This window comes from Lissotriton helveticus, chromosome 4_1 (assembly GCF_964261635.1).
Source record: "Lissotriton helveticus chromosome 4_1, aLisHel1.1, whole genome shotgun sequence".
Taxonomy (NCBI): Eukaryota; Metazoa; Chordata; class Amphibia; order Caudata; family Salamandridae; genus Lissotriton; species Lissotriton helveticus.
Window position 1 is genome coordinate 1,128,524,196 of NC_136063.1, and position 8,409 is coordinate 1,128,532,604.

Sequence of the window (8,409 nt, forward strand, 5' to 3'; positions counted from 1 at the left end):
CTCTCCCCAGCCTGGATAGGGTTCGGAAGGTGAGACCGGGCCCGGGGCTTGAGCTCCGGCCGGCCGGCCCTGGGGTGCGCGAGCCCCCCGTCCCGCAGGCCACCAGAGGGTCCGGGCGCTGGGGACGGGGCTCCACCAGTGCCCGGGGAGGCTCTCCCCAGCCTGGCTAGGGTTCAGAAGGTGGGACCGGGCCCGGGGCTTGAGCGCCGGCCGGCCCCGGGGTGCGCGAGCCCCCCGTCCCGCAGGCCACCAGAGGGTCCGGGCGCTGGGGACTGGGCTCCACCGGGGCCCGGGGAGGCTCACACCAGCCTGGATAGGGTTCGGATGGTGGGACCGGGCCCGGGGCTTGAGCTCCGGCCGGCCGGCCGGCCCCGGGGTGTGCAAGCCCCCCGTCCCGCAGGCCACCAGAGGGTCCAGGCGCTGGGGACGGGGCTCCACCGGGGCCCGGGGAGGCTCTCCCCAGCCTGGCTAGGGTTTGGAAGCTGGGACCTGGCCCGGGGCTTGAACTCCATCTGGCAGGCCCCGAGGGTGCTGGAGCCCCCTGTCCTGCAAGCCAGTCGAGGGCCTGGGCGCTAGGATCCCTCTGGGCCTGGGGAGGCATTCCCCGGCCTGGCTAGGGTTCGGAACATGGGACCGGGCCCGGGGCTTTAACTCTGTCCGGCAGGTCCCGGGGTGCTGGAGCCCCCGTCCTGCAATCCAGCTGAGGTTCCGGGTGCTGGGGTCCATCGGGGCCTGCAGAGGCTCTCCCTGGCCTGGGGGTAGGGTTTGGAAGCTAAGCCCCAAGCCCGCCATGAGCAGGACGCCGTTTAGGCCCCGGTCGAGCGGGCGAGTGGATTTGTGGAGCCCTGGCCCCAGCCAAGCAGGTTCAGAGCCTCCCCGTGCCAGACTGACGCACCTGAGGGCCCACCGGAGGTCATGCCCGGGCCCCGGCAGCGCATGGGCAGCATATCCCCAGACCTGGTTACCTGGCAGACTGGGACCTGCTGGCACCCTGGCCCTGCCGAGCCCCAGTTCTCTCCCAGGGCTCGACAAATCGACGACCAGATGGCCGAACTTCCCTGGAAGTCCCGATGAGGTGCCATTCGCCTCCCAGATCCCAGCGAGGGCTCCAGGAGGCCGGGTACTTTCACGCTTTGGGTCCCCTCTGTCACCTCGCGTGCAGAGTTTACAAGAAAGGAGGGTAATTTCCCTCCGGATTACTAGGGACAGGGTACGCCCAGACACCCCTCCAAGGCTGGTGGTTCTCTGCCATGGGGACCAGATAGGCTATGCCTGGGTAACACCTCCCTAGGCCACCCGGGGCTTCCTTCCGCCAGGCCGACGGCATGTCAAATTGCCCAGGACGGGCTCCATGGCTCTTGGGCAGTCGTCCCCTGGGCGCCCGGGGCTCCATCCACCCCGGCGGCATGGAAAAGTGGCCAGGACGGGCTCCATGCGTCCCGGGCATTCGTCCCCCGGGCGTCCGGGGCTCCATCCAGGCTGACGGTATGGCAGAGTGCCCGGGTCGGGCTCCATGGTTTTCACGGTGGTCCTCCCCTGGGTGTCTGGGGGCTCCAGGCCGAAGGCATGGAAAAGTGCCCAGGACGGGCTCCATGCGTCCCGGGCATTCGTCCCCCGGGCGTCCGGGGCTCAATCCAGGCTGACAGTATAGCAGAGTGCCCGGGTCGGGCTCCATGGTTTTCACGGTGGTCCTCCCCTGGGTGTCTGGGGGCTCCAGGCCGAAGGCATGGAAAAGTGCCCAGGACGGGCTCCATGCGTCCCGGGCCTTCGTCCCGGGACGGGGACGGGGACAGGGACAGGGTCGGGAGAGTCCAGGCGGCTTCACTTCCGTGTCCAGCCATCTGATCGCCCAGATTCCCTCGGCCATCTGGTCGCCCGGATCCCCTCGGGCATCTGGTCGCCCGCAACGCTTTCCTATAAGGGCGACCAGATGGCCGAACTTCCCTGGAAGTCCCGATGAGGTGCCATTCGCCGCCCGGATCCCAGCGAGGGCTCCAGGAGGTCGGGTACATTCGCGCCTTGGGTCCCCTCTGTCACCTCGCGTGCACAGATTACAAGAAAAGGGGGTAATTTTCCTCCAGATTACTAGGGAGAAGGGTACGCCCGGACACCCCTCCGAGGCTGGCGGTTCTCTGCCATGGGGACCAGATGGGCTATGCCTGGGCAACACCTCCCTAGGCCACCCGGGGCTTCCTTCCTCCAGGCCAACCGCATGTCAAATTGCCCAGGACGGGCTCCATGGCTCCTGGGCAGTCGTCACCCGGGCGTCCGGGGCTCCATCCAGGCTGACGGCATGGAAAAGTGCCCAGGACAGGCTCCATGCGTCCCGGGCATTCATCCCCCGGGCGTCCGGGGCTCCATCCAGGCTGACGGCATGGCAGAGTGCCCGGGTCGTGATCCATGGTTTCCAGGGATGTCCTCCCCTGGGTGTCTGGGGGCTCCAGGCCGAATGCATGGAAAAGTGCCCAGGACGGGCTCCATGCGTCCCGGGCATTCGTCCCCTGGGCGTCCGGGGCTCCATCTAGGCTGACGGTATGGCAGAGTACCCGGGTCGGGCTCCATGGTTTTCACGGTGGCCCTCCCCTGGGTGTCTGGGGGCTCCAGGCCGAAGGCACGGAAAAGTGCCCAGGACGGGCTCCATGCGTCCCGGTCACTCGTACCCCGGACGTCCGGGGCTCCATCCAGGCTGACGGCATGGCAGCGTGCCCGGGTCGGGCTCCATGGGTCCCGGGCAGCCCTCCCCCGGGCGTCCGGGGCTCCCACCTCCAGGCAGACGGCATGTCAAAGTGCCCAGGACGGGCTCCATGAGTCTGGGACAGTCCTCCCCCGGGCGTCTGGGACACCCGTCTCCATGAGGCCAACGGCATAGGCAAAGTACCCAGGACGGGCTCCATGGGTCCCGGGCAGACCTCTCCCCGGGCATCCGGGGCTCCCACCTCCAGGCCGACGGAATGTCAAAGTACCCAGGACGGGCTCCATGGGTCCCGGGCAGCTTCCCCCGGGCGTCCGGGGCACCCACCTCCAGGCCGACGGCATGTCAAAGTACCCAGGACGGGCTCCACGGGTCCCGGGCATTCCTCCCCCCAGGTCGTCCGGGCCCTGGAGCTCCGGTGGTCCAACCTGCGCCTGAGGCCCAGCCGGGGTCCAAGAGCCCTGCCTTGCGTGGGCAGGAAGTCAGGAACCCCACCGCGAAGGCTTGGGATGGATGGGGAGCTGGGAGTCCTTTCGATCCCGGCCATCTGGTCGCCCGCGATGCTTTCCAATGGGGCGACCAGATGGCTGGGCTTCCCTGGAAGTCCCGATGAGGTGCCATTCGCCTCCCGGATCCCAGCTAGGGCTCCATGAGGTCGGGTTCTTTTACGCCTTGGGTCCCCTCTGTCACCTCGCGTGCACGGATTGCAAGAAAGGGGGGTAATTTCCCTCCGGATTACTAGGGGCAGGGTGCGCCCGGACACCTCTCCAGGGCTGGTGGTTCTCTGCCCGGGGGACCAGATGAGATATGCCTGGGCAACACCTCCCCCGGGCGTCTGGGGGCTCCATTCTCCGGGCCAACGGCATGGCTCAATGCCCAGGACGGGCTCCACGTGTCCCGGACAGACCGCCCCTGGGCGTCCGGGGCACCCATCTCCAGGAGGCCAATGGGATGGCAAAGTACCCGGGAAGGGCTCCACGGGTCCCGGGCAGCCTTCCCCCGGGCGTCCGGGGCTCACACCTCCAGGCCGACGGCATGTCACACTGCCCAGGACGGGCTCCATGGGCCCCGGACAGACCTCCCCCCCGGGCGTCCGGGGCACCCATCTCCAGGAGGCCAACGGGATGGCAGAGTACCCGGGAAGGGCTCCACGGGTCCCGGGCAGCCTTCCCCCGGGCGTCCGGGGCTCCCACCTCCAGGCCGACGGCATGTCACACTGCCCAGGACGGGCTCCATGGGCCCCGGACAGACCTCCCCCCGGGCGTCCGGGGCACCCATCTCCAGGAGGCCAACGGGATGGCAGAGTAACCGGGAAGGGCTCCACGGGTCCCGGGCAGCCTTCCCCCGGGCGTCCGGGGCTCCCACCTCCAGGCCGACGGCATGTCACACTGCCCAGGACGGGCTCCATGGGCCCCGGACAGACCTCCCCCGGGCGTCCGGGGCACCCATCTCCAGGAGGCCAACGGGATGGCAGAGTAACCGGGAAGGGCTCCATGGGTCCCGGGCAGCCCTCCCCCGGGCGTCCGGGGCTCCCACCTCCAGGCCGACGGCATGTCACACTGCCCAGGACGGGCTCCATGGGCCCCGGACAGACCTCCCCCGGGCGTCCGGGGCACCCATCTCCAGGAGGCCAACGGGATGGCAGAGTAACCGGGAAGGGCTCCACGGGTCCCGACCAGGCTTCCCACGGGCGTCCCGGGCACCCTCCTCCAGGCCGACGGCATGTCAAAGTGTCCAGGACGGGCTCCATGGGTCCCGGGCAGCCCGCTCCCGGGCGTCCGGGGCTCCCACCTCCAGGCCGACGGCATGTCAAAGAGCCCAGGACGGGATCCACGGGTACCGGGCAGTCCTCCCCCGGGCGTCCGGGGCTCCCATCTCCAGGCCAACGGCATGGCTCAATGCCCAGGACGGGCTCCATGGGTCCCGCGCAGGCCTCCCCCGGACGCGTCCGGGGCAACCATCTCCATGAGGCCAACGGCATTGGCAAAGTACCCGGGAAGGGCTCCACGGGTCCCGGGCAGGCCTCCCCCGGGCGTCCAGGGCACCCACCTCCAGGCCGACGGCATGTAAAAGTGCCCAGGACCAGTTCCACGGGTCCCGGGCAGTCCTCCCCCGGGCGTCCGGGGCTCCCTTCCCCGGGCCAAAGCATTCCAGAGTGCCCAGGACGGGCTCCACGGGTCCCGGGCGTCCAGGGCTCCCTTCCCCGGGCCAACGGCTTGTCAGAGTGCCCAGGACGGGCTACGGGCCCCGGGCGTCCGGGGCACCCTTCCCCGGGCCAGCGGCATGTCAGAGTGCCCAGGACGAGTTCCACGGGACCCGGACGTCCGGGGCTCCCTTCCCCGGGCCAACGGCATACAGGAGTGCCCAGGACGGGCTCCACGGGTCCCGGTCGTCTGGGGCTCCCTTCCCCGGGCCAACAGCTTGTCAGAGTGCCCAGGACGGGCTCCACGGGTCCCGGGCAGTCCTCCCCCCGGGCCAACAGCAGGTCAGAGTGCCCAGGACGGGCTCCACGGGTCCCGGGCAGCTCCATGCCCAAACCCATTTGAAAACCCGCCGCAGCGAAGGGGTTATTGGTAGACAACGATTGCTCCATATACTGCCTCGAGAAGTTGTTCTTTGTTTGAGTAACTATTTCTTCCCAAACCAGGTAGCCAGATAGTTTGGTGTCGACTCTCAGTGTTTTGCAGGCTTTGACAAAAGCTGCTTGTGCTTGATTGTGATTTATAAGCTCAAAGTCTAACCAGGTCCCTGCCTGGAATGTGGACGGTTGAAGTTTAAAGAGTCCCCTATGTGTTTTTGATTCTTGTATGGCGTCTTTTCCTCTTAGTATTTCAGACCCAGGGTACATGGTTGGTACTAGCTTGCTACAGGTAACATTAAAATAATCGGTTCTTAAGAAAGGACCTTCATTTGCTTATGTAGTACTTTGAAAGCAAAAGTTAATGATATAGCCTTGGTTTTATAGAGTTAAAACGGGAGGGGGGTAAAACTAGATCTTGTATCAAAAATAACTTCCAAGTATGCCTAAGAATTAGCTGTTGATAAATCTTGGTCCAATGAAAACTTTACTTTTTTCCTTAGATTTTAAGTTATTTCAGAAGACCACACTTTTGTATTCTTATCATTTATTTCCAGGTTGTGCTTTTATATATTTCATGTCAGAACTGTTATTCATCTTTGTAGTCCAATTGGGGTCTTGCTTAAAAGGACAATGTCACCACATACTGGATAGATGTAAGTAGCTTGAAAGACAGACGTAGAGGTTGGTAGTTTGTCAAAGAATGTATTCAGGGCTGCCATGTAAAGGTTAAACAATAAAGGAGCTGGGACACAACGTTGTTTAAAAGTATCCAGGGTCAAGATTTTCTTTGAACAGTTGCACCATTACCCAGTTATATGCAGTCTGAGATGTTTGAGTATAGTAATTGTATTGCCTTCAGGAAGAAATTTCCCATATTGTTAGTTTTCACCATAATAACTGTCTGACAACTTTATTAAAAGTTGATTTCAAATCCACGAAACAATTATATATCTTCTATATCTTTGTTTCTGCCTGTGCCCTCAATAAACATTAGTAAATATTATTGAAGAAAGAAGTTTGGTGATTGTAGTGCTTCAGGTGTGAAACCCGGTTTGATTAAACAGTATCAAACCTAGTTGATTGTCCCAAGTTACAAAGTCCTTTAATAGCAAGTTTGCAAATAATTTTTCAGTTAAACCTACGAGCCTCTGATTGCTGGGTCCCTTGTTGCACCTCCTGCAAATATCAGGTAAAATGGTCCCCTTTCAACTCCTATTGGAGATGCGCGATTACGCGAACCAAGATGGTGGCTCACTAATATAGGTCCGGCTCACCCGTCGTCACGACGAGGTAAATTAAGCCTGTAAATGCAGGATTAACTTTCTTCCTGCTTATAGAGACGCTCACCTGCTCCTGCAGCGCTGTTTTAGCCAGTTTTTTCCTGCAAAGTTGGTGATTTTGAGACATCTTGGCTTCCAGCTTCCTCCACCGAGACTTCCCTCAGCTTAACTCCACAGTTCCTGTCAGGGAGGCAGAGCCTTACACTAGGAGAGGGCGTGTCTTGGGACTTGGTTTCCTCCTATAGCTGGTTTTAGCTGCTGCACTGGTTTGACATATTTATCTCTATTTTTATTGTAAAATTGATCATTCTTGCCTGTGTTTATTAATTTTCTTGAGAATGGGATGCAAGTCTGCAGCAAATAAGCGTAAACAGACAGTTTCTCCTCTACCTGTGAAGTCACACATGTTATACTCATCGGTACCCTCCCTTATTACTATTTTGGAGGAATTAAAGGCTATTAGATCAAATACTGACAATATTGCCATGGAAATTAGAAATATAAGGAAAGATATGACCAGCTTCTCAATGAAAGTTGCTCATAATGAGATCAAACTGTATGATGTCATAACCAAAACTGATAAGCTATTACCCATGCTTACAAAAATCCCCTTCATTAGTAATAGATTACTTGACTTAGAAAATAGAAATAGGCAATATAACCTGCGTATTTTCTATTTGCCTGAAGATATTGAAGAGAATGATTGCAGGCGATATCTAGAAAACTTGCTACCTAATTTATTGAATTTGAAGTTCTCCGAAAAATTTGAGATGGATAAAGCACATCGTATACCATCTCACCGTAAGCCAGGCCAGACTAAACCCAGGCAAGTCATCTTCAAGGTTCTACGCCATCATCACCTTGTCCTTATTAGGATAGCAGCTCGAGAAATTCCATCTCTTCTAGTTAATTGCTCGAAGATTTTCATTTACCAAGACTTTGCCAAGGGAACAGTGGCACTACGACAACTTTTTGCAGCTTTGAGGCCGCGACTGAGAAATTCTGGCTTTAAATATGTTTTTTCTTCGATCCGTCCACCATGCGTATTTTAAGACGGCATGTCCAAATCTTTTCATTGGCCGGAAGACCTCCAAGCTTTCTTGGATAATCATTCTCCTGTCTGTATGGATACATATGACTCTCCACCTTGAAGCTATCTAAATAGTATCATTATTTGATGTTTTATTACCTATGTGGTAATTAGTAGGTATGTTTTGATGTTATGTCAGTTATTTTCCTATTATTATTATGATAGTGACTTAACACGGGTGTACCACCATCCTCTCTCCTCTCTCCTCTCTTCTTGGATGCATGTGTGTGTCTCATTAATGTTGATGTATGTTCTCTAGTATGTTGTATAAACATTTGTTTTCTTTACTTGTTGTCCTCTATGTCCCTTGGCTAATTCTTTGGCCTTTTATAACCCCTGTCGTATATATGTATATTTTCTCCACTCTTTCTGTATCTTTTTCTTCTTTCACCTCCTAAACTATAAATAGTCCTCCTACAGTTAAAATTGTTTCATCGAATGTCAAAGGTCTACGACATCCAGTTAAAAGATTGAACATTTTAGATTATTTACATAGGTAAAAAGCTGATATATGTTTATTACAAGAAACTCACATTGATGACACCGTCTTAACGCACATGGAAAGGAAGTGTGTTGGCCAGATTATCTCTTCCCCTGTCCAGGGTAAAAAGAATGAAGTGGCTATTCTTTTTTCCCAAAATGTCCAGCTACAAGTTTTAGACAAACAATCTCATTCTGAAGGTCGATTTCTTTTAGTCAAAATTAAAATTGGAGATACGATTTTATATTGAATTAATATTTATGGACCAACAACAGATGACCCTAA